Genomic DNA, 24,095 nt, shown 5'->3' with positions numbered 1-24,095 from the left:
GGATGGCTCATTAGTATGTAGATGGCTTAGCAGTACCGGTCCTGTCTGAGAGCTAAGGCTCTAATCAACAGACAGACCTTGCACCTGCTTGCTTTTTCGGTATTGTCCAATTTTCCCTGCATTCTTTGCAAGTGTCCATTTTGAAATCGGGACGTGGCATTCCCAGATGGCTACACACCCTCCTTGTGATCCTCAATGCGAAGCGTGAAGGATCAAATTATTGTGTCGTCTTCATCCTCTGACCAATCGGGGCACCCATAATCAGGCTCTACTCTGCCCTATCCTATGAAACACAATTTTACCGAAATCATTTTAAATAAATACATTATTATAAAACTCTACGGGGCGCTATGACATTAATGCATGCATTACAGAAAAATAAAAAAACTGGAACCTCTAACTATTCTCAATAAACTATCCTCATTCAAACAATCCAAAAATCTACAACATCTTAAACTGTACAAAATAGCAGCACACAAATTTCTCTGGTCTGGCAGTCAGACACAGAGGTTTACATCTCTTTATTCCATAGAATACATTAAACAAAATGGATGCACTTTAATCCGTCCCAATGGGTTCGGGGGTCTGGTGAAATCCGAAAATGGGGGACCTAAACCTGTATACCAGGGTGCAAGAGCGGTAGGCTCTTTTTTGCCATTTCCTGACTCTAAGTGTCTGCACGACACTGCAAAGTATCGCAAGTAGTAAGAGGGCTATTACTACATATGATAGTGAGTATCAGGTGACAAATGTATCACACCAGGTCGGGGTATTGTTAGCTGTTGCGGGGCTAGCTATCTCGGGGTTCTGTGTATTGCAGGGGTGGGAATCATTCATGGCTTGTGTGGTAGGGGTCAGGGGGGTAGCGTCCGCGCGCAACTGAAGGGATCCCGCTAAGATCCATGTGAACACGAAGGCTGTCTTCATCTTTGTCGGTCTTCTTCTTTGTCTTCCTCAGGGGTTTCTGAGGCTCCGGAGTTCTGTGAACACAAGCATAATATCTGTTATTATCTTGCTTAAGATCTCGTATGCCTGCCTGTCTGTCCTTTGTTGCCAATTTCCCTTTGTAATTGGTCACCATCTATGACTCCCACATTTTTTTTTACATCAAATATTTGGGACAAGACCTCCGAGAGAAATAGTGCGAGCTCTCTCGCAGCCTGTGCGATCAACCATCCCAGTGTTTTAGGATGCAAATAGCATACGGAAGCAACCTAAGGGTTGCCAAAACCAAACAAAAGCATTTTGAACTGGAAGTGCCAAAATGGCGTGCGTATGGGCCGCGGCGGGTAAGAAATGGGTGGAATCCCCAGGTAGGACGTTGATCAATGCCGTTTGTGCTCGACCCGAGCGTAGCTGACCAGAGGGGGGTCTTCAGGCAGGGCGGGGACCAGTGCCATTTTTCAAATGCCTGAGCAACCGGCAAGAACAGGTAATGTGGTTGTCGTGGGGGTTGCCTTGTTGTCTGCTGACAAACTTGTCCCGTTGAACGGGTGTCTGTCGACAAACTTGAACCTCTAAACTTTTTTTGGTTGACAAACTAGTTCCTCTGAACCGTTGTCTGTGGACAAACTTGTTCCATTAACTGCCAGGGGGCGTTAAAGGAGTGGTGACGTGGGGCCGTGAAAAACTTTCAAGCTTCCAACAACACTTAACATTAACACTAACGAACAAACATACAACAAACATGGTGCAGGTTCCATCAGAAAGGACACTGTATCTCTCCATCGGTTCTCTTTTTCCATCATCTGGACACCTCATTGCTCAATAGCAAACAGGGTCGCAAAGGGATTTGTTTGGTGGGAGTCAGACTCTATGTCATCATCTTCTCCCAGCTGCCAAACGCTTGCCTGTAGTAATCGTACTAAAGCTGCTTGGGGCGAATTGGGGTCCATCTCATCATTCCGGATGAGCCTGAATGAATTGTCTCGGTGCCAGAATCGTGTGTCGAGGTTGGAGCTACTATGCGTCAATCCGTAATCGTCGGGCGGTGGGTCTGGGTCAGGGGCTTTGCTATGTGTAATCTCGAAGGGGTCAGTGGAATCATGCTCGGATTCACTGGGAGTGGGGCCTGGTAAAGGGGTATAATCGTAACGCGGTGTGCTGTGGCTGTTGTCATCGTGATCGCTATCACTGTCGCTGTTGCTGCTGGTTGAAGGAAGGGAGAGACGGAGTCGTGCCTCTGGGGGTGGAGTTGAAGTCGTGTCTGAGGGCGGGCTGGACTGGTTGGGGGTGGGGAGGAAAATGTCATCTGTGGGCGGGGCATGCTCGTCTGCTGCGGCGAGCAGGATGTGGTGTGTGTGGTTATTCTGCGAGCCACAAGCCTTGAGCTGGTTTATGTGAAACCACGCAGGCTTACCATTGGGATATGTAATCTTGTATACCGAGGGGCTGACTTTGTCCAAAATGGAGTACGGTCCGGAAAATTTAGGGGAAAGGAATGAACTGGGGTTGTATAGGGAAAGCATGACTTGCTGCCCTACTGAAAACTCAGTGGTGTGTACTGTTTTGTCGAAACAAGCCTTGCTCTGTTTCTTCCTGGCTCCAGGTCTCACAGCTGCTGCGAGTTGGGCCGCCTTTGTGTTCTGTATCAATTGTTGTACAGCATTTTCATGCATGAGGGCTGTGACTGCGGGGCTGGCCAAATCCAGTCCTAATAGATACTCAGTGCCTTTCATGGGGCATCCGGTCATGAGGGTGTGGTGGGTGTGTCCTGTGGCCGCGGTTACCGTGTTCCTTCTAAACATTAAAGCAAATGGGAGAACTGAATCCCAGGTGCTGTTATTCTGCTGAACCATTTTCCTGAGGGTGGCTTTTAATGTCCTGTTCATCCTCTCTACAATACCACTTGACTCGGAGTGGTATGCAATATGAAACTTTTGTCGAATACCGAAAATCGTGAGGACGTTTTTCATTACACGTCCTGTGAGATGGGAGCCTTGATCGGATTCTATACTGCGGGGGAGTCCCCATCTTGTAAAGATGTGGTGTGTTAATATTTTTGCCGTTGTCTTGGCCATATTAGTTCTTGATGGAAATGCTTCCACCCATTTTGTGAAGGTGTCTATGACCACCAACACATATTTATAACCATTTCTGCAAGGGGGTAGGGGTCCTATATAATCTATCTGGAGATTTGTCCAGGGTGATTAACGGGGCAGGTATGACTAAGCTGAGCCTTTTTTGCATATCTGTCCGGATTGTTCTGGACACAGATCAAGCAATTCTCTATGTAGTGGGTTACATCGATTTTTAAATCAGGCCACCAACAGAGTGGTCTGAGGTGGGCTAGGGTGGGTTCAATACCTTGGTATCCATAATTGTTATGTCAGACAAATGATCTGGTTCCTGTCCTGGCTGGGAACTATATAAATGCCATCCTTTAAAATCACACCGTCATGTGTAGTTATTGCATTCTTGTATTTATTGTACGGGGCTGGGAATGTACCCTTTAAAACTTCCCTGAGTTTCTTGTCCTCTTTCTGTGCCTTCGCTAGATCCTGTATATTGGTCTGTGAGACCTGAACTGCGTGTACTGGGGTGCTTTCGGGGATGTTCCAAAAATAACCATGCCTGGAGCCTGCCTTCGCTAGGGTGTCTGCTTTAACATTACCAGAGGGGGAAGAACGGTGATGACTGCGAACCTTAATTATTCCATATTTTCTATCATTCGCTGTCTCTAAGATGTGGCGGAGTAATGGGGCTGAGGGTAGAGGTTAACCGTCCGCAGAAACAAATCCTCTCGTTTCCCACAGGGGTAGGAATTCTGTCAAACTATTACATACATACAAGCTGTCCGAATAGATGTCTGCTGGGGTCAGGAACGAATCGGGGTGGTCTACAATATAAGCGATTGCTGCCAACTCTGCTGCCTGCGAGCCTTAGTGTCCTGGCAACTTGAGTGAAATCTCATCTAGGGCGCATCCCTGCACGTCCTCTACGTAAATACCGCAACTGGTAATTCTCTTTCCATTTAGCACTGTGGAGGAGCCATCCACATAAATCTTCAGTGGTGCGCACGTGTCTGTGGGCTGCGGTCTCTGGGGTGTACAAACTGTTTTCCTGGGAGGTGTTTTGGGAATTAATGGGCCTGTGCTCTGTTTTGTGGTGATGATCTCACACTCATGAGGGGTGCCTGCATACTGCAAATTCTCGGCAAGGAAGGTGTGGGTCTTGGTTCTTTTTACTGTAATGTCCCGTCCCTGTAAAAGTGGGGTCCAACGGGCTGCGCAGATTTGGCTGACTGTGCCATCCTTAAGTCGGCCGTCCAACAATAGTTGTGTCGGGGTGTGAGGATGATGATGGGGTTGAGTCCTGTAATGTAGGCGAAGTATTGTCCTGCCCAGAAAACTGCGAGCAGGTGCCTTTCACAGGCAGAAAATCCTTGCTCTACCTGGTCTAACGCGCATGAGGCGTATGCTACGGGGCGTAATTGGTCATGGCGTTCCAGGAGGAGTACGGCCGAAAGGGTCCGGTCGGTGCTTGCAACTTCAATTGCGTACGGGGAAAGTGGATCTGGGACCTGTAGTGCGGGGGCTGAGCTGAGTGCTCTTTTTAAAGCATCCACGGCATCCGTATGCTGTGGAAGCCATTCCCAAGGTGCCTGCTTCTTGAGAACTTCGGAAAGGGGCGCTGCTTTAGTGGCGAAACTGTCAATATAGTTTCGGCAGTAGCCAACCAGTCCTAAAAATGACTGGAGGGCTGAGACATTGTGGGGAAGGGGCAATTTGACGATCGAGTCAATTCTCTTTTACTCAATTTCGCGTTTACCATGAGTGATCACTGTTCCCAAGTAAATCCCTTTCTCTTTCAAAATCTGGGCCTTCTTGGGGTTGACTTTACAACCAATTTCTTTTAGGAGTGAGAAGAGTTCGGCGAGAAGCGAAATGTACTCTCCCTTTGTGTCTGTCTGTAGTAACAAGTCATCTACATACTGGACCAGACAATCGGGGCGGGAACATTTTGCTAATCCATTTGCCAGCTGTCGGTGGAAAATGGAGGGGGAGTCGTGGAAGCCTTGTTGAAGGCACATCCACATGTACTGTTGCCCTTGGAATGTAAAGACGAATTTGTACTGGCACGCTTTAGCCAATGGAATGGACCAAAAGCCGTTACTAATGTCCAAAACCGAAAAAATGTTTGACTGGAGTCCTTGTTTGAGCATGGTCTTGGGACTCCTGGCTACGGTGGGGGCTGCTGCTGGGGTTACTTTGTTCAGTTCCCGGTAATCAATGGTCAGTCACCATGATCCATCCAGTTTCCTGACGAGCCAAATTGGTACGTTGTTTGTGGAAGCTACTGATCTGAGTACGCCTTGATCCAACAAACTCTCTATTACTTTGGAGATTTCTCCCTCTGCTTCCTGGGGAAATCCGTACTGCTTCTGGGGTTTAGGGTCGGGACCTGTAATGTTCACAAAGCCAGCCATTTTGCCACAGTCGTGCTTGTGCTGTGCAAATGCTGCTTTATGTTCCTGCAGGACTGCCCTAACCTGTTTGTCTGCACTAATGGCTCGAGGGTCGAACCAGAAGTCTCCTACTGAGCTAATCCTGTTTACATACTCTCCTACTGTGAGCATGGCGGGGACTCGTGCTGCCTTTGCCATTTTCCAAACACACTTGTTAACTGGGTCAAAAGAAAGGTTATGGGAGCTCATGAAATTGATCCCAAGGCTATGTTCTGCTGTCTGGGGCAGATCAACTAAAACTATGGGGTGCTTAGTTGTGATGTTCCCTATTTGTATTGCTACAGGGGCTGTGATGTGTCCCTGTTGTAAATGGCCTGTAAAACCTCTGAGTGTGATGGTGTTTGTTGTGGGCGACGTGTCTCGCTGAAACATTGTGGTGGAATTGAGTGTGGTGCGGGACCCTCCTGTGTCCCAAAGAAATTCTACGGGGTGTCCCCGAACTTTGCCTACTACCGGTCTACCGGACTTGTCCCAAAGGGTGTCGCAGACCCAAGTTGGGGAGCCCGAACATTGCCAGTCGGTGCTGTTCATGTCTGTATTCTCTGAACGGGCGCTAACGCTATGGATCGGCTTTGCACTATTCCTGTTTAGGGTGCCTGTCTGTTGGCATCTCTGCTGCTTCAGGGGCACGTTGCACTCTTGTGCAAAGCATCCCTACTGTCCACAATTGAAACATTCTTGAGCTTTGGGCTGGGGTGGGCTGTTCCTGCCCTCATTTACCCATGCTGAGTTCTGGTGCGCTTTAACTGGATTCACGTCTGCCTGCTCTTCCTCGGGTTTTATAAATGCGGTTTTGCTTTGGACTGATTGCTCCCAAGAGCGGGACAATCTTTTCAAAACCCATTTTTCATTGTGGGCCTCGTCTGAGCGGGTCATAATTTGCGCAATCTTTCTGTCCTGCGTCTGTCGTGTGAGAGAAGAGTATTCAAGTCCATTTGGTCATATTATCTGGGGACAAATGGGTGCGGGCTAACTCTCTGAAAACTGCTATGAATTGTATCCACAAGCGTCCAGCAAACGTTGTGGGGTGCTCTGTTTTCTTTTGCCTACACTTATTTAGGCCTTCTACGGGGTCTCCTCTGTTATAGCCGATCACATCAAGGATCGCTGTGTGCATCTCTTGGAGTGTGCCTCCTCCTACATTCTGTGGATAAGGAAGGGCTGCCACGACTGAAGGGTCGGGGCTTAAAACTGTGAGCTTCACTTGCTCCTTCTCGTCCAGGCCGTACATGGTTGCCTGCTGTTTGACTTTCGCGAAACATTGGCGGGGGTCTGATGTGGGAAGGAACGGTGTAATTTTTCCACACGCAACCCGTAATTGGGTCACGGTTAACGGGGTTGTATAAAGGAAATCTGGTTCTCCTTCTGCTGTGGCCCTGCTGTGTGTGGTTACAGGGTTCATGGGGGTGTGTTCTGCCTGTTTGGTTGGGGGTTGGGGCGCTCTCCTTTTCTGGGGTTGTTCCTGCGTACATGTCCCATGTACGTATCTATGGGCAGTCCTGTTTAATTCCTGCCAGTTGGGGCTGTTTTCCTGATCTAATTGTGGTCCAAGTGTGCTTTGAAACCCATTCTGAACGGAAAGCAGAGATTGCAATTCTGCAGTTTGCTTCCGGCACTTTGCGTAGTCTACGGAGCTCTGCCTTTGTTTCGTTGTGGAAGTATGGAGTGCTCATAGGGCTGCTTTCAAATCATTGCACTGTTTCTGCAATTTCTCAACTTGTTGCTCGGTCTCTTGTCTTACCAAGACCGCACGTTGCGTGTCCTGGTAGGCCTTATCGTATTGTGTTTGGAAACTACTCAAATGCGCGAGACAAGACTGGTGTGCCCTCTTGACATCTTCCACCTCTCTGTCCCTTACTGCTAACTGCTCTTTTAAATCTCTATCCTCCTTCTCTACTTCGCTCACATCTACCTCACTACTTCTGTCTCTCTCCTCTATCTCTCTACGAAGCATCCTAACGACCTCCTCGGTGCCTCACAATTGTGCCAAACAGGACCTGATTGCCATCGGTTTGCAAGCTTTCCCTAAGCTCTTCTTGTGGATCTCTGACAGGTTCTCCCACCAAGTATGTCCTCTACTCCCGGGACCTGTTTCATCATTAGCGCAGAATTCACTCCAAAGGGGCCATCCTTTCCCTTTGAGATATTTCCTGATCTCATCTTCCGAAACGGGACACTGTCCTACTCTACTGGTCGCTGCGACCTCGAATTCCTGGGGGTTCATAAGGTGTTTCATTGCCTTCATTCCCATTTTCTCTCTCTAGGTTCTCTACTGAATTTGGAACAGTGGGTGATAAAGTGGTGATGTAAACACGGGTACGGTTTATGATAATTTCCGGCCTACAAAACTCCCGACAGTTTTATGCAACAAAATCTCCCAGGATTACCTTCTATTCCTGTTAGTACGCATGCATTAACACACTTCCGAATCTCGGCGGTTTGATCAGTATTGTTCTTACACTTGTGCTTTTTCGGATTCTAATTGGATTCTCAATTAAAATTTGAGTTCTCTCGGAGTGGTTAGGCCACTTCTAAGTCGAGTCCCACCAGAGTCGGCAGTAAATGTTGCTCCTTGCTGTTGTTTCTTAATTTGGCTCTGTTTAATTACGTTTGCTCAAGAGTCCCCAGGTATCCTTCGACACCGCCACAAGGTTCAAAACCGAATACTGATCAAAGGCTCGATACACCGGTTAGTAAGTTCAAAATCAATGCTCATTCATTTACACACAGTCAAATATACTCATGCATAAACCTCTACAACCTAAACTATTATTACTACTAAAAGCCTATACTTAGCTTCGGATGCCCACTCAGTCAGAGGAACAATGGTCTTTGCTTGGTTCTGAGGCTGCTGGGTTGAGCTGTTTACAGGATAGCAACTAGGAGCATCTATCTCGTAGAGGACGTTGACTTGGAACTTACTTTGTCTGGAGCAGCTTTGGCAGGACTTTCCTCGCTGAGAGCCAAGGCCAAGAGAGAGATCATCTCTTGGGGAATCCTTTTTATACCCCAAAAGGGCTTCACGCGCTTTTGGGCGGGCCTTGAACTTGGCCCCAATTAATTGGGCCATTTCCCAATTGTCCTTATCGATTTTCCTCCAATTGAGGGGTGAATTCCCTGGTTGCTGGGCGTGTCCTAAGTGGCCGTTGGTTTGCTTTGTTTTAGTCTCCTCTGGCGCCGGGATGTTTGACTTAGCATTGTTTACCTAAATGTTGCCGTTTGTTCCTGGGGATGGCTCATTAGTATGTAGATGGCTTAGCAGTACTGGTCCTGTCTGAGAGCTAAGGCTCTAATCAACAGAGAGACCTTGCACCTGCTTGCTTTTTCGGTATTGTCCAATTTTCCCTGCATTCTTTGCAAGTGTCCATTTTGTAATCGGGACGTGGCCATCCCAGACGGCTACACAGCCTCCTTGTGATCCTCAACGCGAAGCGTGAAGGATCACAATACTGCGTCGTCTTCATCCTCTGACCAATCGGGGCACCCATAATCAGGCTCTATTCTGCCTTATCCTATGAAACACAATTTTACCGAAATCATTTTAAATACATACATTATTATAAAACTCTACGGGGCACTATGACATTAATGCATGCATTACAGAAAAATTAAAAAACTGGAACCTCTAACTATTCTCAATAAACTATGCTCATTCCGAAAATGGGGGACCTAAAGCTGTATACCGGGGTGCGAGAGCGGTAGGCTCTTTTTCGCCATTTCCTGACACTGCAAAGTATCACCAGTACTAAGAGGGCATTTACTACATATGATAGTGAGTATCTGGTGGTAAACGGTCACACCAGGTCGGGGTATTGTTAGCTGTCGCGGGGCTAGCTATCTCGGGGTTCTGTGTATTGCAGTGGTGGGAATCATTCACGGCTTGTGTGGTAGGGGTCAGGGGGTAGCGTCCGCGCGCAACTGAAGGGATCCCGTTACGATCCATGTGAACACGAAGGCTGTCTTCATCTTTGTCGGTCTTCTTCTTTTTATTCCTCTGGGGTTCCTGAGGTTCCGGAGTTCTGTGAACACAAGCATAATATCTGTTATTATCTTGCTTAAGATCTCGTATGCCTGTCTGTCTGTCCTTTGTTGCCAATTTCTCTTTATAATTGGTAACCATCTGTGACTCTCTCATTTAAAAAAAAAACATATGGGACAAGACATCCGAGTGAAATACTGACATAGTGCGAGCTGTCTCGCAGCCTGTGCGATCAACCATCCTAGTGTTTTAGGATGTAAATAGCATACGGAAGCAACCTAAAACCAAAACCAAACAAAATAATTTTGAACTGAAAGTGCCAAAATGGGGTGCGTATGGGCCGTGGCGGGTAATAAATGGGTGGAATCCTCGGGTAGGACGGTGATCAATGCCGTTTGTGCTCTACCCGAGCGTAGCTGACCAGAGGGGGGTCTTCAGGCAGGGCAGGGACCAGTGCCGTTTTTCAACTGCCTGAGCAACCGGCAAGAACAGGTAATGTGGTTGTCGTGGGGGTTGCCTTGTTGTCTGCTGACAAACTTGTCCCGTTGAACGGGTGACTGTCGACAAACGTGTTTCATTAACTGCCAGTGGGCGTTAAAGGAGTGGTGACGTGTGGACGTGAAAAACGTTCAAGTTTACAAACAACACTTAACATTAACACTAACGAACAAACATACAACAAACATGGTGCAGGTTCCATCAGAAAGGACACCGTATCTCTCCATCGGTTCCTTTTTTCCATCATCTCAATAGCAAACAGGGTCGCAAATGGATTTGTTTGGTGGGAGTCAGACTCTATGTCATCATCTTCTCCCGGCTGCCAAACTCTTGCCTGTAGTAATCGTACCAAAGCTGCTTGGGGCAAATTGGGGTCCATCTCATAATTCCGGATGAGCCTGAACGAATTGTCTTGGTGCCAGAATCGTGTGTCGAGGTTGGAGCTACTAGGTTTCAATCTGTAATCGTCGGGCGCTGGGTCTGGGTCAGGGGCTTTGATATATGTAATCTCGAAGGGGTCAGTGGAATCATGTTCGGATTTGCTGAGAGTGGGGCCTGGTACAGGGAGATAATCGTAATGTGGTGTGCTGTGGCTATTGTCATCGTGATCGCTATCACTGTCGCTGTCGTTGCTGGTTGAAGGATGGGAGAGACGGAGTCGTGCCTCTGGGGGTGGAGTTGAAGTCGTGTCTGAGGGCGGGCTGGACTGGTTGGGGGTGGGGAGGAAAATGTCATCTGTGGGCGGGGCGTGCCCATCTGCTGCGGCGAGCAGGATGTGGTGTGTGCGGTTATTCTGCGAGCCATAAGCCTTGTGCTGGTTTCTGTGAAACCACGCAGATTTACCATTGGGATATGTAATTTTGTATACCAAGGGGCTGACTTTGTCCGAAATGGAGTACGGTCCGGAAAATGTAGGGGAAAGGAATGAACTGGGGTTGTATAGGGAAAGCATGACTTGCTGCCCTACTGAAAACTCAGTGGCGTGTACTGTTTTGTCGAACCAAGCCTTGCTCTGTCTCTTCCTGGCTCCATGTCTCACAGCTGCTGCGAGTTGGGCCACCTTTATGTTCTGCATCAATTGTTGTACAGCATTTTCATGCATGAGGGCTGTGACTGCGGGGCTGGCCAAATCCAGTCCTAATAGATACTCAGTGCCTTTCATGCGGCACCCGGTCATGAGGGTGTGGAGGGTGTGTCCTGTGGATGCGGATACCGTGTTCCTTATAAACATTAAAGCAAATGGGAGAACTGAATCCCAGGTGCTGTTATTCTGCTGAACCATTTTCCTGAGGGTGGCTTTTAATGTCCTATTCATCCTCTCTACAATACCACTTGACTGGGGGTGGTATGAGATGTGAAACTTTTGTCGAATGCCGAAAATTGTGAGGACGTTTTTCATTACACGTCCTGTGAGATGGGAGCCTTGGTCGGATTCTATACTGCGGGGGAGTCCCCATCTTGTAAAGATGTGGTGTGTTCATATTTTTGCCGTTGTCTTGGCTGTATTAGTTCTTGATGGAAATGCTTCCACCCATTTTGTGAAGGTGTCTATGACCACCAACACATATATTTATAACCATTTCTGCAAAGGGGTAGAGGTCCTATATAATCTATCTGGAGATTTGTCCAGGGTCCATTAACGGGGCGGGTATGACTAAGTTGAGCCTTTTTCGCATATCTGTCCGGATTGTTCTGGACACAGATCAAGCAATTCTCTATGTAGTGGGTTACATCGACTTTTAAATCAGGCCACCAGCAGGGCGGTCTGAGGTGGGCTAGGGTGGGTTCAATCCCTTGGTGTCAATGATTGTCATGGAACTGACAAATTATCTGGTTCCTGTCCTGGCTGGGAACTATATAAATGCCATCCTTTAAAATCACACCGTCATGTGTGGTTATTGCATTCTTGTATTTATCGTACAGGGCGGGGAAGGTACCCTTTAAAACTTCCCTGAGTTTCTTGTCCTCTTTCTGTGCCTTCGCTAGATCCTGAATATTGGTCTGTGAGACCTGAACTGCGTGTACTGGGGTGCTTTCAGGGGTGTTCCAAAAATAACCATGCCTTCGCTTGGGTGTCTGCTTTAACGTTACCACGGGGGGAAGAACGGTGATGACTGCGAACCTTAATTATTCCATATTTTCTATCATTCGCTGTCTCTAAGATGTGGCGGAGTAATGGGGCTGAGGGTAGGGGTTTACCGTCCGCAGAAACAAATCCTCTCGTTTCCCACAGGGGTAGGAATTCTGTCAAACTATTACATACATACAAGCTGTCCAAATAGATGTCTGCTGGGGTTGGGAACGAGTCGGGGTGGTCGACAATATAAGCGATTGCCGCCAGCTCTGCTGCCTGCGAGCCTCAGTGTCCTGGCAACTTGAGTGAAATCTCATCTGGGGCGCGTCGCTGCACGTCCTCTACGTAAATACCGCAACCGATAATTCTCTTTCCATTTAGCACTGTGGAGGAGCCATCCACATAAATCTTCAGGGGTGCGCACGTGTCTGTGGGCTGCGGTCTCTGGGGTGTACAACCTGTTTTCCTGGGAGGTGTTTTGGGAATTAATGGGCCTATGTGTTGTTTTGTGGTGATGATCTCACACTCATGAGGGGTGCCTGCATACTGCAAATTCTCGGCAAGGAAGGTGTGGGTCTTGGTTCTTTTTACTGTAATGACCCGTCCCTGTAAAAGAAGGGTCCAAAGGGCTGCGCAGATCTGGCTGACTGTGCCATCCTTAAATCGGCCGTCCAACAATAGCTGTGTCGGGGTGTGTTCTGTGAGGATGATGATGGGGTTGAGTCCTGTAATGTAGGCGAAGTATTGTACTGCCCAAAAAACTGCGAGCAGGTGCCTTTCACAGGCAGAAAATTCTTGCTCTACGGGGTCTAACACGTATGAGGCGTATGCGACAGGGTGTAATTGGTCATGGCGTTCCTGGAGGAGTACGGCCGAAAGGGTTCGGTCGGTGCTTGCAACTTCGATTGCGTATGGGGAAAGTGGATCTGGGACCTGTAGTGTGGGGGCTGAGCTGAGTGCTCTTTTTAAAGCATCCACAGCATCGGTATGCTGTGGAAGCCATTCCCAAGGTGCCTGCTTCTTGAGAACTTCGGAAAGGGGCGCTGCTTTTGTGGCGAAACCGTCAATATGGTTTCGGCAGTAGCCAACCAGTCCTAAAAATGACTGGAGGGCTGAGACATTGTGGGGAAGAGGCAATTTGATGATCGAGTCAATTCTTTTTTGCTCGATCTCGCGTTTACCATGAGTGATCACTGTTCCCAAGTAAATCCCTTTCTCTTTCAAAATCTGGGCCTTCTTGGGGTTGACTTTACAACCAACTTCTTTTAGGAGTGCTCGGAGTTCGGCGAGAAGCGAACTGTGCTCTCCCTTTGTGTCTGTCTGTAGTAACAAGTCGTCTACGTACTGGACCAGACTATCGGGGCGGGAACATTTTGCTAATCCATTTGCCAGCTGTCGGTGGAAAATGGAGGGGGAGTCGTGGAAGCCTTGTGGAAGGCACGTCCACGGGTACTGTTGCCCTTGGAATGTAAAGGCGAATTTGTACTGGCATGCTTTAGCCAATGGAATGGACCAAAAGCCGTTACTAATGTCCAAAACCGAAACATTTTTTGACTGGAGTCCCTGTTTGAGATTGGTCTTGGGACTCCTGGCTACGGTGGGGGCTGCTGCTGGGGTTACTTTGTTCAGTTCCCGGTAATCAATGGTCAGTCGCCATGATCCATCCGGTTTCCTGACGAGCCAAATTGGTGCGTTGTTTGTGGAGGCTACTGATCTGAGTACGCCTTGATCCAACAAACTCTCTATTACTTTGGAGATTTCTCCCTCTGCTTCCTGGGGAAATCCGTACTACCTCTGGGGTTTAGGGTCGGGACCTGTAATGTTCACAAAGCCAGCCATTTTACCACAGTCGTGCTTGTGCTGTGCAAATGCTGCTTTATGTTCCTGCAGGACTGCCCTAACCTGTTTGTCTGCACTAATGGCTCGAGGGTCGAACCAGAAGTCTCCTACTGAGCTAATCCTGTTTACATATTCTCCTACTGTGACCGTGGCGGGGACTCGTGCTGCCTTTGCCATTTTCCAAACACACTTGTTTGTTTTTTTTCTTTTTCTTTTTTTTTTTTTTTTTTTTTTTCTTTTTTTTTTTTTTGGATTTCGGCGGCAGCGGTGCGCAGGGGCCTTCTGGGAGGTGAGTAGTGAGTTTAAAAGCTCTTACCTTTACAGGAGCAGCCCTTTGGATTTCGGCGGCAGCGGTGCGCAGGGGCCTTCTGGGAGGTGAGTAGTGAGTTTAAAACCACTTACCTTTACAGGAGCAGCCCTTTGGATTTCGGCGGCAGCGGTGCGCAGGGGCCTTCTGGGAAGTGAGTAGTGTGTTTAAAAACCACTTACCTTTACAGGAGCAGCCCTTTGGATTTCGGCGGCAGCGGTGCGCAGGGGCCTTCTGGGAGGTGAGTAGTGAGTTTAAAAGCTCTTACCTTTACAGGAGCAGCCCTTTGGATTTTGGCGGCAGCGGTGCGCAGGGGCCTTCTGGGAGGTGAGTAGTGAGTTTAAAAACCTTACCTTTACAGGAGCAGCCCTTTGGATTTCGGCGGCAGCGGTGCGCAGGGGCCTTCTGGGAGGTGAGTAGTGAGTTTAAAACCACTTACCTTTACAGGAGCAGCCCTTTGGATTTCGGCGGCAGCGGTGCGCAGGGGCCTTCTGGGAGGTGAGTAGTTAGTTTAAAAACCTTACCTTTACAGGAGCAGCCCTTTGGATTTCGGCGGCAGCGGTGCGCAGGGGCCTTCTTGGAGGTGAGTAGTGAGTTTAAAACCACTTACCTTTACAGGAGCAGCCCTTTGGATTTCGGCGGCAGCGGTGCGCAGGGGCCTTCTTGGAGGTGAGTAGTGAGTTTAAAACCACTTACCTTTACAGGAGCAGCCCTTTGGATTTCGGCGGCAGCGGTGCGCAGGGGCCTTCTGGGAGGTGAGTAGTTAGTTTAAAAGCTCTTACCTTTACAGGAGCAGCCCTTTGGATTTCGGCGGCAGCGGTGCGCAGGGGCCTTCTGGGAGGTGAGTAGTGTGTTTAAAACCACTTACCTTTACAGGAGCAGCCCTTTGGATTTCGGCGGCAGCGGTGCGCAGGGGCCTTCTGGGAGGTGAGTAGCGTATTTAAAACCACTTACCTTTACAGGAGCAGCCCTTTGGATTTCGGCGGCAGCGGTGCGCAGGGGCCTTCTGGGAGGTGAGTAGTGAGTTTAAAAGCTCTTACCTTTACAGGAGCAGCCCTTTGGATTTCGGCGGCAGCGGTGCGCAGGGGCCTTCTTGGAGGTGAGTAGTGAGTTTAAAAACCACTTACCTTTACAGGAGCAGCCCTTTGGATTTCGGCGGCAGCGGTGCGCAGGGGCCTTCTTGGAGGTGAGTAGCGTATTTAAAACCACTTACCTTTACAGGAGCAGCCCTTTGGATTTCGGCGGCAGCGGTGCGCAGGGGCCTTCTGGGAGGTGAGTAGCGAATTTAAAACCACTTACCTTTACAGGAGCAGCCCTTTGGATTTCGGCGGCAGCGGTGCGCAGGGGCCTTCTGGGAGGTGAGTAGTTAGTTTAAAAACCACTTACCTTTACAGGAGCAGCCCTTTGGATTTCGGCGGCAGCGGTGCGCAGGGGCCTTCTTGGAGGTGAGTAGTGAGTTTAAAACCACTTACCTTTACAGGAGCAGCCCTTTGGATTTCGGCGGCAGCGGTGCGCAGGGGCCTTCTGGGAGGTGAGTAGCTAGTTTAAAAACCACTTACCTTTACAGGAGCAGCCCTTTGGATTTCGGCGGCAGCGGTGCGCAGGGGCCTTCTTGGAGGTGAGTAGTGAGTTTAAAACCACTTACCTTTACAGGAGCAGCCCTTTGGATTTCGGCGGCAGCGGTGCGCAGGGGCCTTCTGGGAGGTGAGTAGCTAGTTTAAAAGCTCTTACCTTTACAGGAGCAGCCCTTTGGATTTCGGCGGCAGCGGTGCGCAGGGGCCTTCTTTGAGGTGAGTAGTGAGTTTAAAACCACTTACCTTTACAGGAGCAGCCCTTTGGATTTCGGCGGGAACCGGAAGTTCGACCTCTGGCAAGTTCCCCCCCCCACCAATAAATTCTGGTGGAGAGGAAACCCGAGACACTACACGTGTAGTGTCTCCCACCCACCCTCCTCCTCTAACCTAATAATAAGACCCATTGGTGTAAGGTAAGTGCCATATTATATTATTATATTATTAGCATTGTGCAGGTCAAGGATTGGAGGTGGAGGAGCAGTCTCTGTCAGCGAGAGAACCTGAGAACATCTCAGAAGGTAAGCAAGTGATTTTTACTTTTATACCTTTTTTTCAAATTGTGTGTGTCGGGGGGAAACTGAAGTGACATCACAGAAAAGCTGTGACCTGAGTGGCTGGTTGGGATTCTAACCTAAATTTTTTTGAGTATTTGGGAACTAATTAAACATATAATAACTTAATTATAATTTAGAGGATATCTAAGCCAGAGATCGGAGAATATTATAGTTAGCTATCGCATTTCTATTAGAAATCTAGTGCTAGGAAACAGATAGTTGACAGTAACTTTGTAATTTAAAAAAAAGTATTTTAAAAAAAAAAAAGACAAATTTTAATTTCAATTAATTGACGCAATGTCAGTTAGAAGGGTGCTGTGCTCTGACTGTGAGATGTGGCAGGTCCGGGAGGCTTCCAGCGTCCCGGATGGCTTCATCTGCAGAAAGTGCACCCAACTGCAGCTCCTCACAGACCGCATGGTTCGGTTGGAGCAGCAATTGGATGCACTTAGGAGCATGCAGGTGGCGGAAAGCGTCATAGATCGCAGTTATGTAAGTGTGGTCACACCCAAGGTGCAGGCAGAGAAATGGGTGACCACCAGAAAGGGCAGGCAGTCAGTGCAGGAATCCCCTGTGGTTGTCCCCCTCTCGAACAGATATACCCCTTTGGATACTGTCGGGGGGGATAGCCTATCAGGGGAAAACAGCAGCAGCCAGAGCAGTGGCACCACGGCTGGCTCTGATGTTCAGAAGGGAGGGTCAAAGCGCAGAAGAGTAATAGTTATAGGGGACTCTATAGTCAGGGGCACAGATAGGCGCTTCTGTGGACGTGAAAGAGACTCCAGGATGGTATGTTGCCTCCCTGGTGCCAGGGTCCAGGATGTCTCCGAACGGGTAGAGGGAATCCTGAAGGGGGAGGGCAAACAGGCAGAGGTCGTTGTACATATTGGTACTAACGACATAGGCAGGAAGGGGCATGAGGTCCTGCAGCAGGAGTTCAGGGAGCTAGGCAGAAAGTTAAAAGACAGGACCTCGAGGGTTGTAATCTCGGGATTACTCCCTGTGCCACGTGCCAGTGAGGCTAGAAATAGGAAGATAGAGCAGACAAACACGTGGCTAAACAGCTGGTGTAGGAGGGAGGGTTTCTGTTATCTGGACCACTGGGAGCTCTTCCGGGGCAGGTGTGACCTGTATAAGATGGACGGGGTGCATCTAAACCGGAGAGGCATAAATATCCTGGCCGCGAGATTTGCTAGTGTCACACGGGAGGGTTTAAACTAGTATGGCAGGGGGGTGGGCACGGGAGCAATAGGACAGAAGGTGAGAGCATTGAGGGAGAACTAGGGAATAGGGACAGTGTGGCTCTGAGGCAGAGCAGACGGGGAGAAGTTGCTGAACACAGCGGGTCTGGTGGCCTGAAGTGCATATGTTTTAATGCAAGGAGCATTACGGGTAAGGCAGATGAACTTAGAGCTTGGATTACTACTTGGAACTATGATGTTGTTGCCATTACAGAGACCTGGTTGAGGGAAGGGCAGGATTGGCAGCTAAACGTTCCAGGATTTAGATGTTTCAGGAGGGATAGAGGGGGATGTAAAAGGGGAGGCGGAGTTGCGCTACTTGTTCAGGAGAGTATCACAGCTATACAGCGAGAGGACACCTCAGAGGGCAGTGAGGCTATATGGGTAGAGATCAGGAATAAGAAGGGTGCAGTCACAATGTTGGGGGTATACTACAGGCCTCCCAACAGCCAGCGGGAGATAGAGGAGCAGATAGGTAGACAGATTTTGGAAAAGAGTAAAAACAACAGGGTTGTGGTGATGGGAGACTTCAACTTCCCCAATATTGACTGGGACTCACTTAGTGCCAGGGGCTTAGACGGGGCAGAGTTTGTAAGGAGCATCCAGGAGGGCTTCTTAAAACAATATGTAAACAGTCCAACTAGGGAAGGGGCGGTACTGGACCTGGTATTGGGGAATGAGCCCGGCCAGGTGGTAGATGTTTCAGTAGGGGAGCATTTCGGTAACAGTGACCACAATTCAGTAAGTTTTAAAGTACTGGTGGACAAGGATAAGAGTGGTCCGAGGATGAATGTGCTAAATTGGGGGAAGGCTAATTATAACAATATTAGGCGGGAACTGAAGAACATAGATTGGGGGCGGATGTTTGAGGGCAAATCAACATCTGACATGTGGGAGGCTTTCAAGTGTCAGGTGAAAGGAATACAGGACAGGCATGTTCCTGTGAGGAAGAAAGATAAATACGGCAATTTTCGGGAACCTTGGATGACGAGTGATATTGTAGGCCTCGTCAAAAAGAAAAAGGAGGCATTTGTCAGGGCTAAAAGGCTGGGAACAGACGAAGCCTGTGTGGCATATAAAGAAAGTAGGAAGGAACTTAAGCAAGGAGTCAGGAGGGCTAGAAGGGGTCATGAAAAGTCATTGGCAAATAGGGTTAAGGAAAATCCCAAGGCTTTTACACTTACATAAAAAGCAAGAGGGTAGCCAGGGAAAGGGTTGGCCCACTGAAGGATAGGCAAGGGAATCTATGTGTGGAGCCAGAGGAAATGGGCGAGGTACTAAATGAATACTTTGCATCAGTATTCACCAAAGAGAAGGAATTGGTAGATGTTGAGTCTGGAGATGGGGGTGTAGATAGCCTGGGTCACATTGTGATCCAAAAAGACGAGGTGTTGGGTGTCTTAAAAAATATTAAGGTAGATAAGTCCCCAGGGCCGGATGGGATCTACCCCAGAATACTGAAGGAGGCTGGAGAGGAAATTGCTGAGGCCTTGACAGAAATCTTTGGATCCTTGCTGTCTTCAGGGGATGTCCCGGAGGACTGGAGAATAGCCAATGTTGTTCCTCTGTTTAAGAAGGGTGGCAGGGATAATCCCGGGAACTACAGGCCGGTGAGCCTTACTTCAGTGGTAGGGAAATTACTGGAGAGAATTCTTAGAGACAGGATCTACTCCCATTTGGAAGCAAATGGACGTATTAGTGAGAGGCAGCACGGTTTTGTGAAGGGGAGGTCGTGTCTCACTAACTTGATAGAGTTTTTCGAGGAGGTCACTAAGATGATTGATGCAGGTAGGGCAGTAGATGTTGTCTATATGGACTTCAGTAAGGCCTTTGACAAGGTCCCTCATGGTAGACTAGTACAAAAGGTGAAGTCACACGGGATCAGGGGTGAACTGGCAAGGTGGATACAGAACTGGCTAGGCCATAGAAGGCAGAGGGTAGCAATGGAGGGATGCTTTTCTAATTGGAGGGTTGTGACCAGTGGTGTTCCACAGGGATCAGTGCTGGGACCTTTGCTCTTTGTAGTATACATAAATGATTTGGAGGAAAATGTAACTGGTCTGATTAGTAAGTTTGCAGACGACACAAAGGTTGGTGGAATTGCGGATAGCGATGAGGACTGTCTGAGGATACAGCAGGATTTAGATTGTCTGGAGACTTGGGCGGAGAGATGGCAGATGGAGTTTAACCTGGACAAATGTGAGGTAATGCATTTTGGAAGGGCTAATGCAGGTAGGGAATATACAGTGAATGGTAGAACCCTCAAGAGTATTGAAAGTCAAAGAGATCTAGGAGTACAGGTCCACAGGTCATTGAAAGGGGCAACACAGGTGGAGAAGGTAGTCAAGAAGGCATACAGCATGCTTGCCTTCATTGGCCGGGGCATTGAGTATAAGAATTGGCAAGTCATGTTGCAGCTGTATAGAACGTTAGTTAGGCCACACTTGGAGTATAGTGTTCAATTCTGGTCGCCACACTACCAGAAGGATGTGGAGGCTTTAGAGAGGGTGCAGAAGAGATTTACCAGAATGTTGCCTGGTATGGAGGGCATAAGCTATGAGGAGCGATTGAATAAACTCGGTTTGTTCTCACTGGAACGAAGGAGGTTGAGGGGCGACCTGATAGAGGTATACAAAATTATGAGGGGCATAGACAGAGTGGATAGTCAGAGGCTTTTCCCCAGGGTAGAGGGGTCAATTACTAGGGGGCATAGGTTTAAGGTGAGAGGGGCAAAGTTTAGAGTAGATGTACGAGGCAAGTTTTTTACGCAGAGGGTAGTGGGTGCCTGGAACTCACTACCGGAGGAGGTAGTGGAGGCAGGGACGATAGGGACATTTAAGGGGCATCTTGACAAATATATGAATAGGATGGGAATAGAAGGATACGGACCCAGGAAGTGTAGAAGATTGTAGTTTAGTCGGGCAGTATGGTCGGCACGGGCTTGGAGGGCCGAAGGGCCTGTTCCTGTGCTGTACATTTCTTTGTTCTTTGTTCTTTGTTGTTAACTGGGTCAAAAGAAAGGTTATGGGAGCTCATGAAATTGATCCCAAGGATATGTTCTGCTGTCTGGGGCAGATCAACTAAAACTATGGGGTGCTTAGTTGTGATGTTCCCTATTTGTATTGCTACAGGGGCTGTGATGTGTCCCTGTTGTAAATGGCCTGTAAAACCTCTGAGTGTGATGGTGTCTGTTGTGGGCTACGTGTCTCGCTGAAACATCGTGGTGGAATTGCGTGTGGTGCGGGACCCTCCTGGGTCCCAAAGGAATTCTACGGGGTGTCCCCGAACATTGCCTGCTACTACCGGTCTACCAGACTTGTCCCAAAGGGTGTCGCAGACCCAAGTTGGGGAGCCCGAATACCGTCAGTCGGTGCCGTTCATGTCTGCATTCTCTGAACGGGCGCTAACGCTATGGATCGGCTTTGCCCTATTCCTGTTAAGGGTGCCTGCCTGTTGGCTTCTCTGCTGCTTCTGGGGCACGTTACACTCTCGTGCAAAGTGTCCCTACTGTCCACAATTGAAACATTCTTGAGCTTTGGGCTGGGGTGGGCTGTTCCTGCCCTCATTTACCCATGCGGGGTTCTGGTGCACTTTAACTGGATTCACGTCTGCCTGCTCTTCATCGGGTTTTATAAATGCGGTTTTGCTTTGGACTGATTGCTCCCAAGAGCGGGACAATCTTTTCAAAACCCATTTTTCATTGTGGGCCTCGTCTGAGGGGTCATAATTTGCGCAATCTTTCTATCCTGCATCTGTCATGTGAGAGACTAGGATTCAAGTCCATTTGGCCATATTATCTGGGGACAAATGGGCGTGGGCTAACTCTCCAAAAACTGCTGTGAAGTGTATCCACAAGCGTCCAGCAAACGCTGTGGAGTGCTCGGTTTTCTTTTGCCTACACTTATTTAGGCCTTTTACGGGGTCTCCTCTGTTATAGCCGATCACATCAAGGATCGCTGTGTGCATCTCTTGGAGTATGCCTCCTCTTACATTCTGTGGGTCAGGAAGGGCTGCCACGACTGAAGGGTCGAGGCTTAAAACTGTGAGCTTCAATTGCTCCTTCTCGTCCAGGCCGTACATGGTTGCCTGCTGTTTGACTTTCACGATAAATTGGTGGGGGTCTGATGTGGGAAGGAACGGTGTAATTTTTCCACACGCATCCCGTAATTGAGTCACGGTTAACGGGGTTGTATAAAGGAAATCTGCTTCTCCTTCTGCTGTGGGCCTGCTGTGTGTGGTTACAGGGTTCATGGGGGTGTGTTCTGCCTGTTTGGTTGGGGGTTGGGGCGCTCTCCTTTTCTGGGGTTTTTCCTGCGTACATGTCCCATGTACGTATCTATGGGCAGTCCTGTTTAATTCCTGCCAGTTGGGGCTGTTTTCCTGATCTAATTGTGGTCCAAGTGTGCTTTGAAACCCATTCTGAACGGAAAGCAGAGATTGCAATTCTGCAGTTTGCTTCTGGCACTTTGCGTAGTCTACGGAGCTCTGCCTTTGTTTCGTTGTGGAAGTATGGAGTGCTCATAGGGCTGCTTTCAAATCATTGCACTGTTTCTGCAATTTCTCAACTTGTTGCTCGGTCTCTTGTCTTACCAAGACCGCACGTTGCGTGTCCTGGTAGGCCTTATCGTATTGTGTTTGGAAACTACTCAAATGCGCGAGACAAGACTGGTGTGCCCTCTTGACATCATCCACCTCTCTGTCCCTTGCTGCTAACTGCTCTTTTAAATCTCTATCCGCCTTCTCTACTTCGCTCACGTCTACCTCACTACTTCTGTCTCTCTCCTCTATCTCGCTAAGGAGCGTCCTAACGACTTCCTCTGTGCCTCACAACTGTGCGAAACAGGACACGATTGCCATCGACTTGCAAGCTTTCCCTAAGCTCTTCTTGTGGAACTCTGACAGGTTCTCCCACCAAGTATGTCCTATACTCTCGGGACCTGTTTCCTCATTAGCGCAGAATTCACTCCAAAGGGGCCATCCTTTCCCTTTGAGATATTTTCTGATCACATCTTCCGAAACGGGACACTGCCCTGCTCTACTGGTCGCTGCGACCTCGAATTCCTGGGGGTTCATAAGGTGTTCCATTGCCTTCATTGCCATTTTCTCTCCCTAGGTTCTCTACTGAATTTGGAACAGGGGGTGATAAAGCGCTGATGTAAACACGGGTACGGTTTACGCTAATTTCCGGCCTACAAAACTCCCGACAGTTTTACGCAACAAAATCTCCCAGGTTTACCTTCTATTCCTGTTAGTACGCATGCATTAACACACTTCCGAATCTCGGCGGTTTGATCAGTATTGTTCTTACACTTGTGGTTTTTCTGTTTCTATTTGGATTCTCAATTCAAATTTGGGTTCGCTCGGAGTGGTTTGGCCACTTCTAAGTCGAGACCCACCAGAATCGCCAGTAAATGTTGCTCGTTGCTGTTGTTTCTTAATTTGGCTCTGTTTAATTACGTTTGCTCAAGAGTCGCTAGTATCTTTCAATACTGCCACAAGGTTCAAAACCGAATACTGATCAAAGACTCGATACACCAGTTAGTAAGTTCAAAATCAATGCTCATTCATTTACACACAATCTAATATACTCATGCATAAACCTCTACAACCTAAACTATTACTGCTACTAAAAGCCTATACTCAGCTTCGGGTGCCCACTCAGTCAGTGGAACAATGGCCGTAGCTCGGTTCTGAGGCTGCTGGGTTGAGCTGTTTACAGGATAGCAACTAGGAGCGTCTATCTCGTAGCATGCGTTGACTTGGAACTTACTTTGTCTGGAGCAGCTTTGGCAGATCTCTCCTCACTGAGAGCCAAGGCCAAGAGAGAGATCCTCTCTTGGGGAATCCTTTTTATACCCCAAAAGGGCTTCATGCGCTTTTGGGCGGGCCTTGAACTTGGCCCCAATTAATTGGGCCGTTTCCCAATTGTCCTTATCGATTTTCCTCCAATAGAGAGGTGGGTTCCCTGGTTGCTGGGCGTGTCCTAGGTGGCCGTTGGTTTGCTTTGTTTTAGTCTCCTCTGGCGCCGGTATGTCTGGCTTAGCATGTTTACCTAAATGTTGCCTTTTGTTCCCGGGGATGGCTCATTAGTATGTAGATGGCTTAGCAGTACCGGTCCTGTCTGAGAGCTAAGGCTTTAATCAACAGACAGACCTTGCACCTGCTTGCTTTTTCGGTATTGTCCAATTTTCCCTGCATTCTTTGCAAGTGTCCATTTTGTAATCGGGACGTGGCCATCCCAGATGGCTGCAGTTGCAATACTGGTTAGAGAACATATTACAGCTGTACAGAGGGAGCACACCTTGGAAGAATCAAGTAACGAGGCACTGTGGGTAGAACTCAGAAACAGGAAGGGGGCAGTCACTATGATGGGAGTGTACTACAGGCCTCCCAACAACCCACGGGAAGTTGAAGAACAGATATGTAAGCAGATTCCGAATAGATGTAGAAATAATAGGGTTGTTGCAGTGGGAGACTTCAATTTTCCTCATATTGACTGGAACTCCCTTAGGGCTAGGGGTCTGGATGGTGAGGAATTTGTGAAGTGCGTCCAAATACGCGG

The sequence above is a fragment of the Scyliorhinus torazame genome, chromosome 13 (assembly GCF_047496885.1).
Source record: "Scyliorhinus torazame isolate Kashiwa2021f chromosome 13, sScyTor2.1, whole genome shotgun sequence".
Taxonomy (NCBI): domain Eukaryota; kingdom Metazoa; phylum Chordata; class Chondrichthyes; order Carcharhiniformes; family Scyliorhinidae; genus Scyliorhinus; species Scyliorhinus torazame.
This window is presented reverse-complemented; position numbering follows the sequence as displayed.